The sequence below is a fragment of the Sipha flava genome, unplaced genomic scaffold, assembly GCF_003268045.1.
Source record: "Sipha flava isolate LNK unplaced genomic scaffold, YSA_version1 75_pilon_pilon, whole genome shotgun sequence".
NCBI lineage: Eukaryota > Metazoa > Arthropoda > Insecta > Hemiptera > Aphididae > Sipha > Sipha flava.
The window spans coordinates 631,620-650,605 of NW_020273615.1; the positions used below are offsets into that span (position 1 = coordinate 631,620).

The 18,986-nt window shown below is 26.7% G+C and overlaps 1 protein-coding gene across 2 annotated transcripts in view; it reads left to right on the forward strand.

Moving 5' to 3' along the window:
• LOC112692589 (hemicentin-2-like) overlaps positions 1–18,986 on the forward strand; it is a 475,200-nt gene that overhangs the window by 177,123 nt on the left and 279,091 nt on the right. The gene's annotated exons all lie outside the window — the stretch shown is intronic.

Genomic DNA, 18,986 nt, shown 5'->3' on the forward strand with positions numbered 1-18,986 from the left:
ACAATTGTATCTTATTAATATTATTATTATTATTCCTCATATCATTAAATGTAGTTATATCGACAAATGAATACTTATCCCTTCGCGGTCCATAATTTCTACTCGAATACTCTATTATAATATCATAATTAACTTAATATAGATTATAAATCATACATATGGTTTCACAAGGGCGAATCCAGACCGAGGTAACGGGTGAGGTAATTTTTAACGGACACACATTATATAGATATTTATATAGATAAAATTAAAAATATTAATTTTGATATAGGTTATTTATTTAAGGGGCCTCGCTACTGCTATTATTTAAGGGGCAACATATAGGCAATTTCTAATCTCGCCGTAGCCGTCCGGGATATTTGTGTACAATTCAATGGGGTTACCGCTCTCCCTTCCATACCATCAGGTAGTCACTAATCATAATCATATTATTATAATTGGTGTTCCGTATTCGCGTGTTGAATGGCTTCGGAAAATTCGGTTCATTAGTTTTAACTTATTATGCTATGAATTGAGAAAAATAATAATGTAGTCCGCAGTGTAAAATAATTTGTATAGTTATTATTGGTATAGATTATCTGGACCGTACAAATCTGGATATATATATATCTGCATATCCACATTTATTTTGTCCCTGTTACCTACTTGAAGTGGTTTTGCGTAACAAGCCAAGGGGTATTTTCGATTTGTGAAGTGTAGCGACGAGTGCCAATACATGCGTAATTGTATCCAGATTCATACGGTCCAGATAATGTACTATCCAGATATGTACAGTTTAGATTTATGCGATCCAGAATTCTAAATTCTAAGTTTATACGTGGACCCATAATATATAATATAAAAAAACAGGAAGAGTTTTAGATTATTATTATTTTTTTTTTTGCCAGATAATATAGATAGGTATATTGTGTATATTTTAATGAATAGTTCAAGTATTATTGCATTAGTATAATATAGTTTAGGAGTTTAGGACATAGGTAGTTTAACATCAACTATTGTCATTATAATGTAGTATTACGAGTATTAGTCATAGAAACAGTATACATAATAAATAAACAATCAGTGAGGGTAATAATTACGAAATTTTCTGTTAGTGCAGTTCATACAATAAATTGTTGATTATTACAATTACGTACTTATTTTTTAATTATTATAATATTGTGATAAAATAGTATTATTTAGGTAAAATTAAAATCATATGACATAATTTGTATAGTAAATAATAGCTTATATTATATTCATACGGGTATAGTGTAGCCTATTTTTTTTCTTCATTTTTGCTTCCAAAATATTAGTAGGGTTTCTTATTGGCATACTTCTGGAATGTCTGGGATCAACCAATTCAGGAAGAAGGCAATTGAAGAAAAACATTTCTAGTTTTGGATACATTTTGTTATCCCAAAATATATCATCTCGTTCAATTGTTTCATACTTAAAACCTTTATTTGTCCAATATGCTATTTATTATACCAAATCTTCCAGTGATGTGTAGTTGTCCTTGAACTTGGTAGTAATATTTATGGTTGATATTAATTCCTATAATATCTTTGTTTTTATCAATTTTCCATAGGATAATTTTATTTATTAATTTTAGGGAAATATAAGTAATTGCTAACATTATTATAGGATACCACGAAATAACATATCCAATTATATTACACTGTTTAGGTTTATTTAGCTAGACGCGGTGCGATAGCGGTACGGGGGGCTCTCGCACGCACTCGCGCACACATGTCATAAGGTAATATCGTGATCGCAAAAAAATGTTTATTTTTCATTTCAACATACGTTTCTAATTCCAATGCTATGTTTCGACAATTATCACGATTTTCATTCTGAAAAAATATTTGGATGCTCCGTAATATGTACGAGGGATCGATCGAGGCACATTTTAAAAATTGTATTTAGTTAATTAAATATTTAAGTTTGAAATTTTGTATTTTTTTGTATTTACAACAATATTTATTGCAATTCAAACTACAAAAATTAAGAATGTGGCTCGATTGTTCCCTTGTACATATTACGGAGCATCCGAATATTTTTTCAGAATGAAAATCGTGATAATTTTCGATACGTAGCGTTGAAATTAGAAACAGTAGTTTTTGTTGAAAAAAGATGTGGTGGTGAGGCCCCTTAAATAAAAAAAAGTTTTAGAAAAAAAAATTTTATAGTAATAATAATAATATTTTTTTTTAGTTATTCCAATATGTCTCATAACAATAAAGTTTATAGCTACAAATTTGTTGATTGTGGAGGTACCGAACGATTTTTACGTTGGTCGTTATTAGTTATCATGTTTCGGAAACACCGATAAACACAAAACTTGGTTACGAATATTTCACTTCATGATAGTAGTATATAACTGTGATATCAGTATATCACAAAATAATAAATATAAGTGATAACATAGTATTAGCATAAGTTTGGTAAAAAAAAAATAGTTTAAGATTTCCCTATTTACCCTTGAAGTAATTACGTTAAAAACTAAAGTCTGCTACGGTGAACGGGGGGGACGATCGCCCCATTCACCCTCCTCTGGATCCGCCCCTGTGGTTTCACATAAAAAATAACTCACAATTTATAACTCGTAAGACACATAACTATGTTTAATAATGTCCGTGAAGTTGGCCCCCATAAATCAAGCTAGCGACTTCAAACCTTCACAGGCATTTTACAATTAATTTGCTATAATTTGCTATGTAGTTTTCAGAATTTGCATATCTGTGGTTTTTTTGAAAAATCTTATTTTTAGTTCAGGGGGCCAACTTCACGACAGCCTTCCAACTTTAAGCTAGCGACTCCAATTCTTCACAGGAATTTTGCAATTAATTTGCTATGTAGTTTTCAGAATTTTCATATCCGTGGTTTTCCGAAAATTAATGTATGAAACTCTATATTCTACAAAGCCCTCCCCATCTGATTTCAAGTTATGTAGTCATTTGAACCTATGATTAAAAAAAGCACCTCGGTATTGTTTAATTAATATTATACAGATTTTATTTTTTGGCAAATAATTTGCATCGCAATACAGATTTAAAAAAGTGTAGCCAGTGGTGGTGTCACAATTTGTTATTGGAAGGATCAAAAGGAGGTCAAGTCAAAATATTCAAAAATTATTTTTTAGCACAACTTCCCTGAAAATAAAATCTATGAGCAATATATATTATCTAGGTAGGTACTACATTTAGTTAAAAACAACGAACAAATAGTTATTTTATTATAAATAGCAAACTGGACTTCTGGGAAATTTTGGTACATTGTGTTCAAACTACTTTCCATTATTATGTATATTATTATGTTTAATAGAAAATAATTTTTACTTAATAAACATTGTAATGCGCACTTTATATGTGCATACATTTACAATACATTAGTTTTGTTGGGCGCCAATTTGTAGTTGTATTAACTACAAATAATTAAATATAAAATATTGTATAATAATAATTTCTTCCGTTTATTTATATTATATCATTAACAATGTTTTTCTTTTTATATACATATAACATGAAATAATAATATTATTATCGATATTTGATACGGTAAATATCGACTCAAGAATATAAACAAAATATCGCGGATGGTTTCCACAACACGAAAATCCCATTCACAATTAGAAATAATTAGATATGTACTCACTGAGGTACCAATTATTACAAAGCTATCTTACTACCGATTGGAGGAATGATATTCACAGTAGAATAAGCAACACGGTGCAATTGTGTTCGGTGGCGGCGGCACTGATAACACGGCGTCACGTAGGGATGGTAACAATCAAGCGGCATTGACCACACGGTTGGTCGAAGTTGACCAGCGCTCTAACCGGATGGCCAAGAGACGCTGATTCAACCACCAAACGACGGACGACGGACAACGCGACGATACACTTGCTACGGACAGCGCGACGATAATCTTACTACGGACGGCACGACGATATATTAGCTACGGAGGGCGATTGACGCACCGTAAAGCATGGCATCGCACTACTAGCCAAGCGAATGATAGTCCTCTAATTCAAAAGCCGAAAGGACTGTACACCACCTACTTCGGAATGTGATGGTTGAATGCTCCGGAACTGACAAATTTTCGTTATTATCGAGGGGTTTATATAATTCATAACGTCTGTGGACTATATCAGCGGATCTCCGGGTATTTGCTCTTGAATACTGAATATTACTGATAATTAGTACTCATTGGCCCTATTGTTGTTTCTGACTGTGTATGAGTAGTGTTGCAATTGATAATTATCAACTTTGTAGTGATAATTAACCATTAATTGAATTAATATTAATCATTAATAACCTTTTTTGAAATAACGGCACTACATATACGCCCTCTGTTGGCAATATCTTGGGAGTGGTGCTGTTCAGTTGTTACTCCGTTAGTAGTAACGAACGCCATCTATGTTCCCATTATTGGTGTTCGTTACAACATTTAAAAAAAAGTTGTACTCATATATCAATTACGTTCAGATTAATTTACAGATTTATTTTATTTTCCATTATAGGAAGAACTCATTTATATTACGGTATTTTAAAATTAAATACGAGTTGTGAGTAGAACTGGTGTTATGAACAATGCACATATAGTATATTATATTTGTATATTGTATTATACTATTATAGTATAACATATAATAGTCATTGTGAATAAAATATATTATAGAAATAGATGAATTCTGAGTATACTCTGTACAGCTAATCACTTGGTCTTTTTGGTTTCTTGGTTTTGTCTTGTGTATCTAGTGGATTAGTATAATACTATCCACACAGTGTTTCTAAATTTAGACATTCGTATAGTTAATATTATTTTATATTAAATGATATTTGATATTGTTCAAATCATGTTTCTTATTAACAGTTATTCAGTGGTCTGTGTTTCTACTGGTATAGTATTCAGTATAGTATTCAAAAACTATTTATTTCATTTTATTATGGTAAATACATAACCATAAATGACATTAAGAAATACACAACGATCTAATTAAAGAAATTTAGAATTAAAGAATTAAAGAAATTAAAGAAATCCTGAAAAAATTCAAATAGCTCCACATTTAATTATATATGTAAAAATCTAAAATTGTTTTTTTTTTTTTTTTGATAATTATTAGTATTTCATAACTTATTTTTTTTTTAAATAATTATTTTAAATAAAAATAAGAAATATTAAAAAAACTTTATTATTTGAGATATTTTTGTAAATAATTTATGATTAAAAAAATGTAATAAGAAAAATAGTAATAAACAATCTATAATATAATTTATTGCTCTAATATAGGATAATTTTTAAAAATGTTGTATGATTTAATTCTAAAACGAAGTTAAAAAATAACTAGGAATTCTATCATGAATAAAGTATTTCTATAGGTGAAAATTAATATTGACTTTTTTGACAAAATTAATCTACTTCAAATTTCATGGAAAAAATATAGAAAGAAGATTTCAAAAATGATACTTAAATTAATTATATAATTAAACATTTTTGAAAATAGAGGGAGGTGTAAAAGGAATTATTTAAAAATTATGAGTTTGTTTTTTTCAAATTGTTTTACTTTAAATCTTAATAAAAACATTATCTGGTCTTTTAAAATAAATTTAAAATTAATATAGTATACACACAGTGTGCTATAAAATTATTGGTGTGTTCAATCATTTTTCAATTTTACATTTTTAGATTCTGAGTAAAAGAGGGATGTATTTGAATTACAAAAGGATTGTTTTAATTTCTGTATACAATTTTGACCAGAAAAAGTGATCCGATACTTAAAAACCTAGTACTCTTCAAATTAATCTAAAACACTCTGATAAAATAAAAAGGTATATGTAAAATTGTAATCATACAAGTGTTTTTACTTGATAACTAAGAAATATTTATAATATTTAAATTTAATTAATTTAGATATACCAACGAAGCTCCAAATCTTCTTTAGCGGAACCTTAAAGGTCCGTGGAGCACAGCTTGAGAACCACTGCTTTAATCAATTATAACCAAATTATTTTGAATTTCGATTATACAGATCGTCAAAGAAACGTTGATGTACGATAATGTACAAAACAAAACCAATCAATTATTCTTCAAACTCCATGAATAATTATTATTACAAAATAGTTTTATTATATTGCTTTCTACATATTTTTCAAATATTTTCATTGGGCCCTATTATAGGCTGAGGCTATAAGCCCGTGTGTTTGACACACGCAACATACACGGTTATTATTGCGGCACTGATTCTGATATATTATAAAATAAAATGTATTGTAATAAATAAATTATTGTTGTATTGAACATCCAAATATTTTCAGCATCTTACAACGGGAAATATTCTATGAATCTAAAATATATATATATATATATATATATATTTATTTATAAATATTAATACTCATATTTAAATATTACATTTTCTTTACTCCTCTAAATGTGTTACGCTAAACCATCATCAATCTGTTGAAGTTATACCGGCGTGCTTTAAGTATATCAAGTCAAAAATGTTTTCTTGGGAAAACCGCGGGTATGCAAATTCTGTTAACTACATAGCATATAATAGCAAATTAATAGCAAAGTTCCTGTGAAGGTCTGAAGTCGCTAGCTTAAAATAGGGGAACTTCAGTGAAGTTGGCCCCTGAACAGAAAATATGAATTTCCGAAAAAAACACGGGTATGCAAATTTTGAAAACTATATAGCAAATTATAGCAAATTACTTGCAAAATTCCTGTGAAGGTTTGAAGTCGCTAGCTTGATTTAGGGGGGCCAATTTCAAGAATATTGTTTAATATCCATTATTTTGTTCAGTTCATTATCTGTATAACCATTAACCATCTCTTTTTATCCGACGTTATCCGAACAACATTGTAATAAAATATAAGTATAAATGGTCAATGGCCTTACATGTAATTCCGTAGTGAAATAATAGTCATATTTTTGTAAATCATCATACAATTGTATTATGAACGATGATCATATATTGTACACGACTGTATGTATGCCAGTATGCTATTATGGATATGTTGAATGTATAAAATGTATTTATAATGGAATTTCTAGTTATACTTTTCGTTAAAAAGAAATACACGAATTTTAAGAAATTTATGGGTACTTCGTCATATGCTATTGTACCTTTAAAACATATCGTCTTTGTATTTTTATTGTTTATTTATATAACATTGAACAAGACTATTAATTAAAACAATAGTAAATTATGTGAAATTATATTCTATATCCTTAAACATAGTAGTATATAGTACTGTACATAATTCTACGAATCGTTAATGATTCCAGTCGAATAATCCAAAAAAATAGAATTTTTCTTCTTAATTTCAATTTAATATAATGAAAAATAAAAATAAAATAATTAAAAATAGTTTTCATTTTAGAATTTTTTTATTTTTAATAATAACATTTTATACGTTCCTGAATGAACTGAATAAGACCAATTTTTTACATCTCTTTGACCTTTGAGTTGTCAGGATTTATATTTTATAGTTACAACAATGTTATTACAAGGTTTTAAGTAACTTTTCTTTTTATTATTCCCCAGACTATTCATTTTCAAATTTTTTGATTTGTCTAAATAGTAAATGGTCGTTTAAAATATTAAATTATTGTAAATATCTATAAAGTTAAAATTAATAAATTAAACTAAATAAGAACACTTTAAAATGTTCCAAACGATGATGTCTTGTGTTTTTTTTTTAATGCATGTTTATTTAAAATAAGAGATAATGTTTTATATTATGGTAAATATAAGTACATAATATAAATAATATGTAATAATATAATAATAGAATAATAATTATATGTAATAATATAAATAATAACACTAAAATGCATAGTAAGATAATTCTCAAGAATGAAAATAGTAACTATAGTACCATTCATCTGTATAATTACTGTTGAGTATTAAAAATCGATAATATAATATGATAAAATATGTTGATCAAAAAACAACATTCTGGAAGTGTTCACTACTTCCAATATATATTTTTAATATTTTAAATACAAGAAAGATTTATTGAAATCTATTAAAATTATTCCATATGCCAAGTTGAAAACGAAAGTTTTTGTTACCTACAGGCTGTAACAAAATTATAAATATAGAAGATATGAGTCTTGGTTAAGATCTTTTAGATCATTCAAACTAAAGTTAATTCTGAAGACTAAAATATTTAATCTTAGAAGCTAAGTTTCATAACTCGTTCAAAGTGTACATTATTATTTCTTAGAATTTAATTGAATATTGTTTATTGTAGAGAATTTATATTTTATTTTAGTTTCATTGTAATTTATTATAGAATTATGTTTCATACAGGTATTTTTTTAAACATTTTTGAACATTGAGAGATAAAATACAAATTCATAGTGAAATCGTTTTTTGGTTTATTATAAATAAAGACCGGATTTTGCATAAAATGCATATTGCTATTTTCATCAATATATTCGTACACATGCAGTCAGTGAGTGTTCACAAATCTTTACTTGATTGATTAAATATCAAAATTGTATACTGTATATTTTAGCATATTCTGACGTTAGTGCATGTTCTGCATATTTTTGCATATTTTAACAAAAAAACTGTACAAATATACACCTAATAATCCAAAAATGTGTTGAGTAAATAGAACTGATTATATGTAGGTACGTGTAGGTTACTAAACTTTAATAGATTGGTTGTACGAATTTTATAGTGGAGACGTGGTTCTAGTTGATAAAATACCCAAAATAATATAAACAAGTACATTATTACAACCGCTGCTACATTTATACAATTGTTGTTAAAAATTACGTTGTAGTCAATTTAACCCATCAGCGCTGAGCGTCCGCATATGGGTACACATGTATTGCTTCTTTTACAACCCGTTTGGATACATTTGTATTTATAATTTTTATGTATTGTTATTACATGAGTTTGTAGGTTATCTTCTCTTAATTTTGATATAATATTTAGCAGTTAATTCGTAAACAGTGTCTAATGACGATAAATTATTTCAACCAAAATTTTAAAAAAGAGAATTTTTTTATTTTTATGGTATTCGACTACAATAAATATAAACTATTATTTGGTATTTATAAATGTGTGATCAAATATTTGTATCTTATACGTTCTTACAAACATTTATTTAGATATTTTTTTGCAATTTGTTATCTCTATAATTTCTATAATTCAACAAATTACATTTCCGTATTATATATTTGCATCTTACTTTTTGCTTTTGAAAATTTTAATAAAATGAATAAATAATTATCACTGCAAAATTAAAATCAAATATAAAATGTAATAAAAATTAATATTTTGTTTTGTATGTTTTTCATGCATATTTTATAATTTAAAATACATATAAATCCGGTTTTTAATTATAAGTACATGGTGGTAAATTTTTATTTAGTTATTTATTAAAGTTCAGCAATTAGTTATATTATTTTTCTCAAATTTTTTAGAGTAATCCCTAAAGCTTGATAATATTATTTTTATTCCTTACACAAATTTTTAATAGTTTAATACATAAATATTATTACTTTAATTTTCGACAAATTAACATCTGAAATAACTTAAAGATTCCAGTTTCTCAAAAAGTAATTAATAAATTTGCTCGTTCCAAAACCTTATTTTTGTTTATATAGTATTAAAAACAAATATGTCGAATTTTGAAATATTTCAGTTGTTTTCCTTAAATTTAAATTTTCCTGTAATTGATTACAATAAACAGAAATGTGTTTCGGATACAGCTTCAATTTAAAAAATATATTTTGTTTTTATTAACTTACTAGTTATTAATGTATTTTTGGATTGAAGGGCAGCGTTTGGCAGGTTTTTTGTTAAATACAAAATTTAAATAAAATATTGTTAGTCTAAACTTATATTAATTAATTTTATTAATATCGCCTACTTCTAATTCAGTAGAACGTTTTATATACATCAATATATCATAAATATAATTTAATTGTGTATTTTAATTATCATCGTAATTCACTATTACATTATAATAACTTGCTTTATCTACAAAACTATTTAAAAGCATAATTTAAATAAACAAAAAAAAAATAAATATCCATATATACTTAAAAGTAACAAGAACAAAGGATCAAAAAACAAAAAGCGTTAAAAGAAATGTGCTGTTCTATGTTCTATAATATGTTGAGCTGCTAACGAATAATAAAAAACCTTGGTAATAATACTAAAACAACGCATTGCCCCATAATAAAATTACACGTGTCGTGTGAAAAGACAAATACTCTAGTGATTTGGAGAAGTAAAGCAAAAAGAAAATATAATTCTATCATTTTTGTAACTGTGAATGGCTAATGGTAGGATGAATATCGAGTTGAAGTCAAAAAGAAAAATGATAAAATACGGGGAGATCTAGAAAGATTAAAGGTAACGGACTAGGAGGAAATGATTTTGGACTATGGTCATCAGTCGACATTCATGGTTATAGCAAAACGTGCAACAGAGCTTTGCTATGATGCTAACCTCGAAATCGAATTGCATTATACTATAAGCATACATATTTTTATTTATTTATGTTTTACTTATTATTTCTTTTACTAAGACACATTTATTGAAAGCTGACGTTTCATTTGCTTACATGTACTAATTGATGTAAGCATAAACAAAGGACAGATTTATTAATCCCAAGTACGTAGCAAGTATATGTTAACATATAGCCATGTATTTCATAATTAATTGTTGAGACATCTGGACGGATAACGTCATCACATGTAACTATAATAAGTTCAATGCAAGTTTGTGTGTCTGTGTGAAATTTAATTTTGCGTTGGAGAAATGAATAATTACGCCTAAATGTGGCCTTGTTAATGATAAACATAATTAATTACAAAATTACGATTAATGAAGAGTACATTAGATGTGTTAAGTGTGAATTTAGTATTATTTTATATTATTTATATATTACATGGCATGTAGAATTTTTTTTATTTCAAATGTATATAATTTAAATAATTAGGTTGTAATCATATTATAATAATAATAATAATCTTTATTAATGGAAATTTTAATTCCAATTTACATTTTTTTTCATATAATATAATACAAAAGTTTATTGCTATGAGTATAATGATAGGTACAAATTTATAATTTACAAAAATAATTTACAATAGTTTTAAAATTAAATCAAAAGATATACACAAAATACAAAGTAATATATGAAAACTTAAATAAATAATAAAAATAAGAACAAAAATCTTTATAATATTTTTACTTTAAATATTTTAATATTTGAACAGAAAATTCTGTCAAAGATGTATTAAAAAAAATCAATATTTTCAACATAATTTCCAGCTAACATTAAGACATTTGACGAGGAATTTGACATGTATGACGTGGTTACATTTTTTATATAAAATAAGTTGTTTTTTTCGACAATTTTTTGAATTTATTTTAAAATGTAAGTTTTGGAGTATTTCAGGGCAATCAATCATGGTATTTAATATTTTGTATAAAAATTTTAGTTTTATCTGATGAAAAAAGTTTTCAAGCGTAAATATGTTAAAAATACTTGATTCCACTTCGTAGCTTGAATGTGGAGTTCTAAAGACAAAACATTGAAAACATAAGATACTGATAAAATTATTTTGTACTTTTTCTAAATTCTGTATGCTAGTTTTTAAATATGGATGCCAAATAAGTAATGCATAATCAAAATAAGAACGGACAATAGACTGGTATAAAGTTTTTAATGCAAATTGATCATGTGTGTTTTAAAAAACGCAAACGCTTTATTTCTAACGAAATGTAAATGGTCATTAAAAGAGAGTTTAGCATCAAACCAGACTCCAAGATCATTGATTATAGATACTCTATATAATCATTATATATGTAATAATTAAAACATATACCTTAAATGTTGATCGATTGAGACCGGTTATGCGTTGTTAATTATTTTATTTGAATTTGTGAACTATTTTTTGATCTATACAATATAAAAGAATATTTATCACTATGTTTTGTTGAACTAAATATTACTTATTATTCCTTATAAAAATATTTTAAATTAATAAAAATAGCATTCTTATCATAACACAAATTTATATATACTTGTACAAGTATAAGTAGATAAAAACCTTTTAAATTATTTTCTGAGTTGATATTACATTAAGTTAATTTTTAATTTCTTAGTTAATAATTTATATTATTAAGAATATATACACAGCACAGTGCACTTTATAGAGTTTGTAATATAGTATAAGATAAATTTAACCTTTTAATGAAAATTAAGAAAGTGCAACTCTAAAGAACTTATTCAAGAAAACATTAAACAATCATAATAAGTCACATGGTATATAGATAAATCTGAATTATATAATTTTTATAGTATTTTAATAAGTGAAGATTTTCTATCTAATTATGTCCATGTTATTTACACATAATAGGTTGTTTATATTTTGATAATATTTCGAAAGATGACAAGACATGTTTACTGTAAGTGCCTGTGTAAATTCACTATTCGGTGAACTCCATCACTGATATTATTCTGTGATATATTTTAAATAACAGTGGTGAGTATATTGGATATTTTGCCGTAGCTGGTAGAACAAATGCATAACGAAAATATTTTATATGGATATCGATTTTACAATTTTCGTATCATCGTTCTTTAAATAATATTTGGGGTCTCATTTTAAATAAATACAAGAGGGTCCCTTTTCCAACAAACGTGAATCCGTTTTTACTATTGAAGATAATGTTGGCTATTTGAATATTTCAGAGAAAGTTTAACATTTAATGTGTGAATCCTTTTTGATCTTTGTGCTTACGCTACACGTGTGTTTCTCTATAAAAAAAAGTTTAAATTTATGTATATATATATATATATAATATATTTTATATCATTACAGAAGAGTACGGTAAAAAGTTGATATAATAATGTCATGTAAGATATTTTAAAACATGAAATACTCAAAGTGTTTGGGCTGGGAACGGACAACATTAGGCCATGTATCCGGTTACCAAAATACTTCGTAGTTCTTAATATTATAACACACCGACCGACTTATGTAATGTAAATTTATGTATATTGGGATATAGCACAACTAGAATTGGTTGGGTTCGCCGCGCAAATACTAGTGAGCTATGTGGTGTAGTGGTGTGTGTTTATATGCTTAAAATTAATGATAAATTGGTAACTCAGATATATGGTAACTTAAATAATTCTAGTAAAAATATGATAATAAAATATTATAATAAACAATATAATTAATAAATTATGGTTTTTTTTGATCCAACAAGTAAAAAATGTATAATATATAATAATAAATGTAAAAATGGAATATAACTCACGGTCTTGTCGGTGAACTGCTGGCCAGCCGCTACCTATGCCTATAATACATTATATAAAATTCACATAACAAATAAAATCACAAAGGTATAAATTAAAGCTAATATAAATAATATTGTAACAATGAATATGTATATATATATATAATAATAAAGAGTAAATTCGGTGGTTCACACACCTGTATATAAATAAAATAATAACAAAAAACAGCAATTCATGCCTATAGAATTTTTATAAAAAAAAAAAATTGTTCGCGAAGACGCTATGGTTTATTTCACGACGACGTACGAAAAGTGACAAAGATTTCGGCGGCCGTGTTAAAACTAAGCGCACCGGCGAGCTGGCGGCGCAGATAACGCGCCCCTAACTGATTATCATATTATTTAATTCACAAGACACAAAATATAATTAAAACAAAGATAAATACAAAAATAACAGCTGATGTGCGCGAGTGTTTGTGTATGTTTGCGTGTGTGTCGATCGGCTGTTGTTTTGCGACCGATGGTATATTATATTATAATTATATTTTTTTTACGGCGGCAACACAAAGTCTAAAGTGAATAATATAATTTAGATAGTTATTGGATGGATATAGTTCAAAATGGCAAAGTGTGTAAACTGACAGATAATTAATTATTGCGGCATAAAAATTAACTAGACTTGAAAAAACTACGATAATGCGATTGAAAAGAAATGGTTAGCGAATGACACAACAAAAGTTACACCTGGTGTTTTTCCCTAACTAAAATAACTTTTTCGAGATCAAAACATATGTTGTACTTGTGCGAGTTAACCATCTGTAGATGCCGAGTTGGTCAGCCAAGTCGAATCGTGAAACACTTAAGAATACGAAAGTGCATTTTTCTTTCGAAGGCGATATCGCGAACACTGAAAAATGTACGGAAAGTCGAATTATCGTTCACAGTTATTTATTCGAACAATTTGTTATTCGAGTACGGTATCATTTATTTATTTTCTCAGAGTGGGTAACTTTTTATCTAAGTCTATTTCTACATTTTTATTTCTATTCGTATGAAAACAGTAAATATTAAAATGATCAATAGTTACTATTGTTTGACATTTTACATAGTTTATGAAATAACTATGATGTGTTAGAACATCTTCATATTATAGTATAATTTTATGTACACTTTATCCGTTATTTAATTTTAAACAATATTTACACTATTAAATTTCACATGTTTACATATATATATATATATATTATATTAATTATTTAAAATAAAAACTTTGACTGTAGCTATTATATTTTAATGTTATATTTTCAGAATTCACTACATAATTTTCACATATTCAAGTGGCACGTTAAAAAGTGCGTATGTTTATTTTATTGAATATTAAGTGAACAACTTTTAGATTTCCGTCATCATGTTGTATAATTTTCACGCATTTAAATGTTACGTTAAGAAGTTCGTTTGTTTATTTTATTGAATATTAAATGAATAACTTTTAGATTTCCGTCATCCAGTTATAAAAAAAAAAAAAGTTATAACAGTTAATAAGTTATAAAAAAAAATAAATAAATAAAAAGTATATATAAGTTGTTTCATTTTACTATTTTTTTTTGTAGCCAATTATTATTTATAAAAGTGAAGTATATAATATGATAATTATTCAGAGACAAATCGCTTCTACTGCGCTGGAGAAACCAAAATTAGTCTACCATTCAATACTATTAAATTAATCAATGGCTATATGAGCAAATTAGTATTTTTCTGTTATGACAAAGAGCTTAAAGGCCATCAGATACGTCATAAATTTAATATTTAATGTATACAGATTTAATTTTGGAAAAAATCTGTGTTTAAAATATTATTTTCGGAAAATAAAACATATTTAAAAACGTCAATAATTATTTCTAATGCTTGCCCTTTTTTATTAGTTCTTAAAGCAGAGGTTCCCAATCTTTTTTGACTCACAGCACCCTTTATTATTTTCTAAAAATGTGGATTCACCCTATAGCCTACGCCCTATACTCTATAGTTTATACTAAATACGCAATACTAATGTATCGTATATTTAAATTTATATTTTGTAACTTCGGTTTTATTTATATAAGCATTAATAATCAATAAAGATAAGATAAAATCACAAGTATTTCACTGTAAATAACTTTAAAACAATTCACATCAAATTGATAGCAATCGAACCAGTATGAAAATTAAAATGCAGCGGAGCGTCGATTATCCGCACTACAAAATTTTTAAGTACAAATTTATTTTTAGTTTAATTAAATTTAGTTTGAAAATAAATATATATTTCAAATATTTTTGCGGCACCCTAAATTTTATCTCGCGGTACCCTAGGGTGCCGCGGCACCCTGGTTAGGAATCTCTGTCTTAAAGGATCAATAAAAAAACATTTAATTTAGTGTTCAATTATCTTATTCTTAACAATGTTAATGTAATATAGAAATAATTAACTCTCAATATTATACATTTAAAAATAAATCTTCCTAAAAATAAGATTATAAGGAAAATATTTTTAAATGACAATAATTCTATCAAACATTTTTTACAATTACATAAAATAAATAAAATATTACTGATTTGTAAAAAAAAAAAATTATAAAACTTAGTAAGACAAAAATAAAACAGTGGAGTATTTATGGGGGGGGGGGGGGGGGTTCCCCCCCAAAAAAAAAAAAACGTCAAATTTTGAAAATATCAGTAATATAATAATTTTAGTTTGTTTATTTAATAAAGTATTAATTAAAGTATAAATATAAATATATATATAAAATATTAATATCACTAATAATTAAATTGTAATCGAATAATAATAACAATCGACCGCACGGCACTCACACACACATGATACATAAATAATTTGATGTGGGGAAATTATCGGTCGATAAAAATATCAATATCTTAATCCGTAACTATCACGTCTTGTCAGTTGTCAGTATGCACTATGCGCAACATAAATATAAAATACGATTAATACGATCATGCGTCTAATTTAGTTATTAATTATTATTATTATTTTGTATTCAAACAATAAGTTGATAAAGAAAATTGTATACTAATTTATAAAATTATTTCTCTATTAGGTATGACAACCCCCCCCGCAAAAAAAAAGTTTCAAAATACGCCACTGAAATAAAATAGTAGGTTTATAACAGCATAATATTTTATTTTTATTCACACTGACACTCTCACTTAGGGGTCATATTAATTCGAACGAGATTAGTAAAATGGATCGTTCAAATTACCGATTTATTCGGATTATCTAAGACTTAAAAAAAAAACATTTTTCTGTAATTTAAATTTTTAATTTATTTTCATCTATATTTAATTGAAAAATACAATGAATACAATTGAAATAATTGCTATTACGTATGTATGTAAAAATAACACTAACATACTTATTCATAAGCATAGTTTTTTTTTAACATTGATTCCTATGTGCTGATCAAATGCCTTATCCTGCTAATATCTATGCAAAATTAGTTCTTACATTGTAATGGGTAGCCATTTTAACTAATGAATTAGAAACGTGTTTTGTTTAGACCGCTTACAATTACACAAAACTAACGAACGCAATGGATGTATTCAATCATATTCGAACGACGTACACATCCGATGTATTATCGATACGTATTTTTATGATGCGTTTATTTCTGTTTCGCGATAATTCTCAAGCTCGTTTGGATTACCACGTTTTTCGAATAAGACTGTGTTAGAATGAACGCGACCTTATTACGCGTCGTTACGCGCTACGGTACGTCCTGTCCTGCACATGAGCACCGCTGTTACTACTTCTACCGATGAACGCTACTGACTTTACGTACTGTGAAATAATACCGCTTGTATGTGGTGCGGCAAAACAAACAGGGTGGTTTTGAAAATTTTTTTTAAAAAAAATAAACATGCAATTTACAGGAATTAGATTTATGTTATTTTATTCAGTTCCTCATGAAGTTATATGTGTTATAACTTTAAAATGAAATAAGAAATATGATGGCCTCCAGCAGTGATACATCAATGAAGGCGATTTGTAAATTGAAAATATAACATTGAACGTTGATAGTCATGATTTGTACATTTTCCTCAAAAAATTAAAGCCTAATCACCCATAATTTAGAAATCAAACTTTTGGGGAGTGAAGAAGTCTGCCATGAAGTTCTCTTAAGTTGTACTTAGCCAAATAACGAAAATTTTCTTTATTGACTGCTCCACTAAGATGAAAGTGGCCCTAATTATTACTGAAAACAATTGATCTTATATTGGTCTGGTTCCACAAACGTACAGATGGTAAAGCCGCAATGTTTACCGGACCACTGTAATGATTGGTAAAGGAAAAACTTGCCATCGGAAAAAATGTTATTCCTTCCAGTTTGATTACCTCATCACACGAGAAGAAAAGTACCAAGTTTTTAAAATTGCACAATTTGATTAGCCGTACTCTCCATTTAGTACACATAATTATACTTGCTAACACTGTATTCAGTTGTAAATATCTGTTTTTAAATGTCGTTGTTACTCCGAAGTTGATCATTATCTACATTAACCATAAATTAATTTATATTGGTACTAAAATACATTTTTAGCGCTCTTTAGCAGATCCAAATGCAATTTTATACCTCAATTATATATATTTTAATTTACATGATTATTGTAATATACATTATCCGGATGCTTGAACGTGATTCAATGAGTGAAATCATCGTTGGGGTTGATCAGCCTATGATAGGAATGCGAGCGAGAATTGAACATTATATGAACGTTTTTAATAACAGTATACTCGAATTAAAGCGGTTATTATATGTATTATTTTTATTGTCTACGACGTACTATAATCGTCCACAGTCACGTGAATTGCGTGTGTCACGACGAGTGCTGTTGTTTTATCGAAAATGGGTTTTCAATCGACCGATTTTTATTGAAATGCTTTTACCGAATTAATATGAATTCGGTAGATTTATATTTTAATTTCAAAGGAAAAAAAAACCGTTTCACTGGACTCTACAGTAGTGATTGTGATGGATTGGTGATAAAAAAAAAAAACATGTGTTCGCTCCCTCGAATCAGAGCCTATATATATATATATATATATAATATTATATTGAGATATTTTTATGTTTTAATCTTTCAGCGAAGAAAAGAAAACAACAAAAAATGAGTTTACTTATAAATGGGTTATATTATACTGTCACGAATAAATGCAATTTGTAAAAAAACGTTACCTTAATCCGATCATTATAAAACGATTATTAAGAAAAATACAAATAATGAATTTAAAAATTAGATTGTTTAGGTCAATATAAGAGAAAATTGTACTCTCGAATAGATATTATGAATTATGAAAGAAAATTAGTATAATATATGATTAGTTAATAAAAAAATAGAGTTAGGAATAAAAATTTAATATTTTTATCGGTATGTTTTTGAAGAATAATTAAAATTATTAAAATTTTAGTAGGTAACAAATGTTCTAGTCCATTTATTTTACTCATCTCACATTAAAAATTACATTATTAAATAAATTTAAAAAAAAAATATTTTATAAAGCGGTAATGTATGTAATGTATGTATATAAAATATTGAAAAGATAAAAAATGCAACAAAAAATGAAATGGACGTAATCTATAACATCTAGTATTTTCACGTAAAATATTCGCATATAAAGTATAACTGTTCGTATATAAATAAAAAGTTTATTTGTAGAAATAA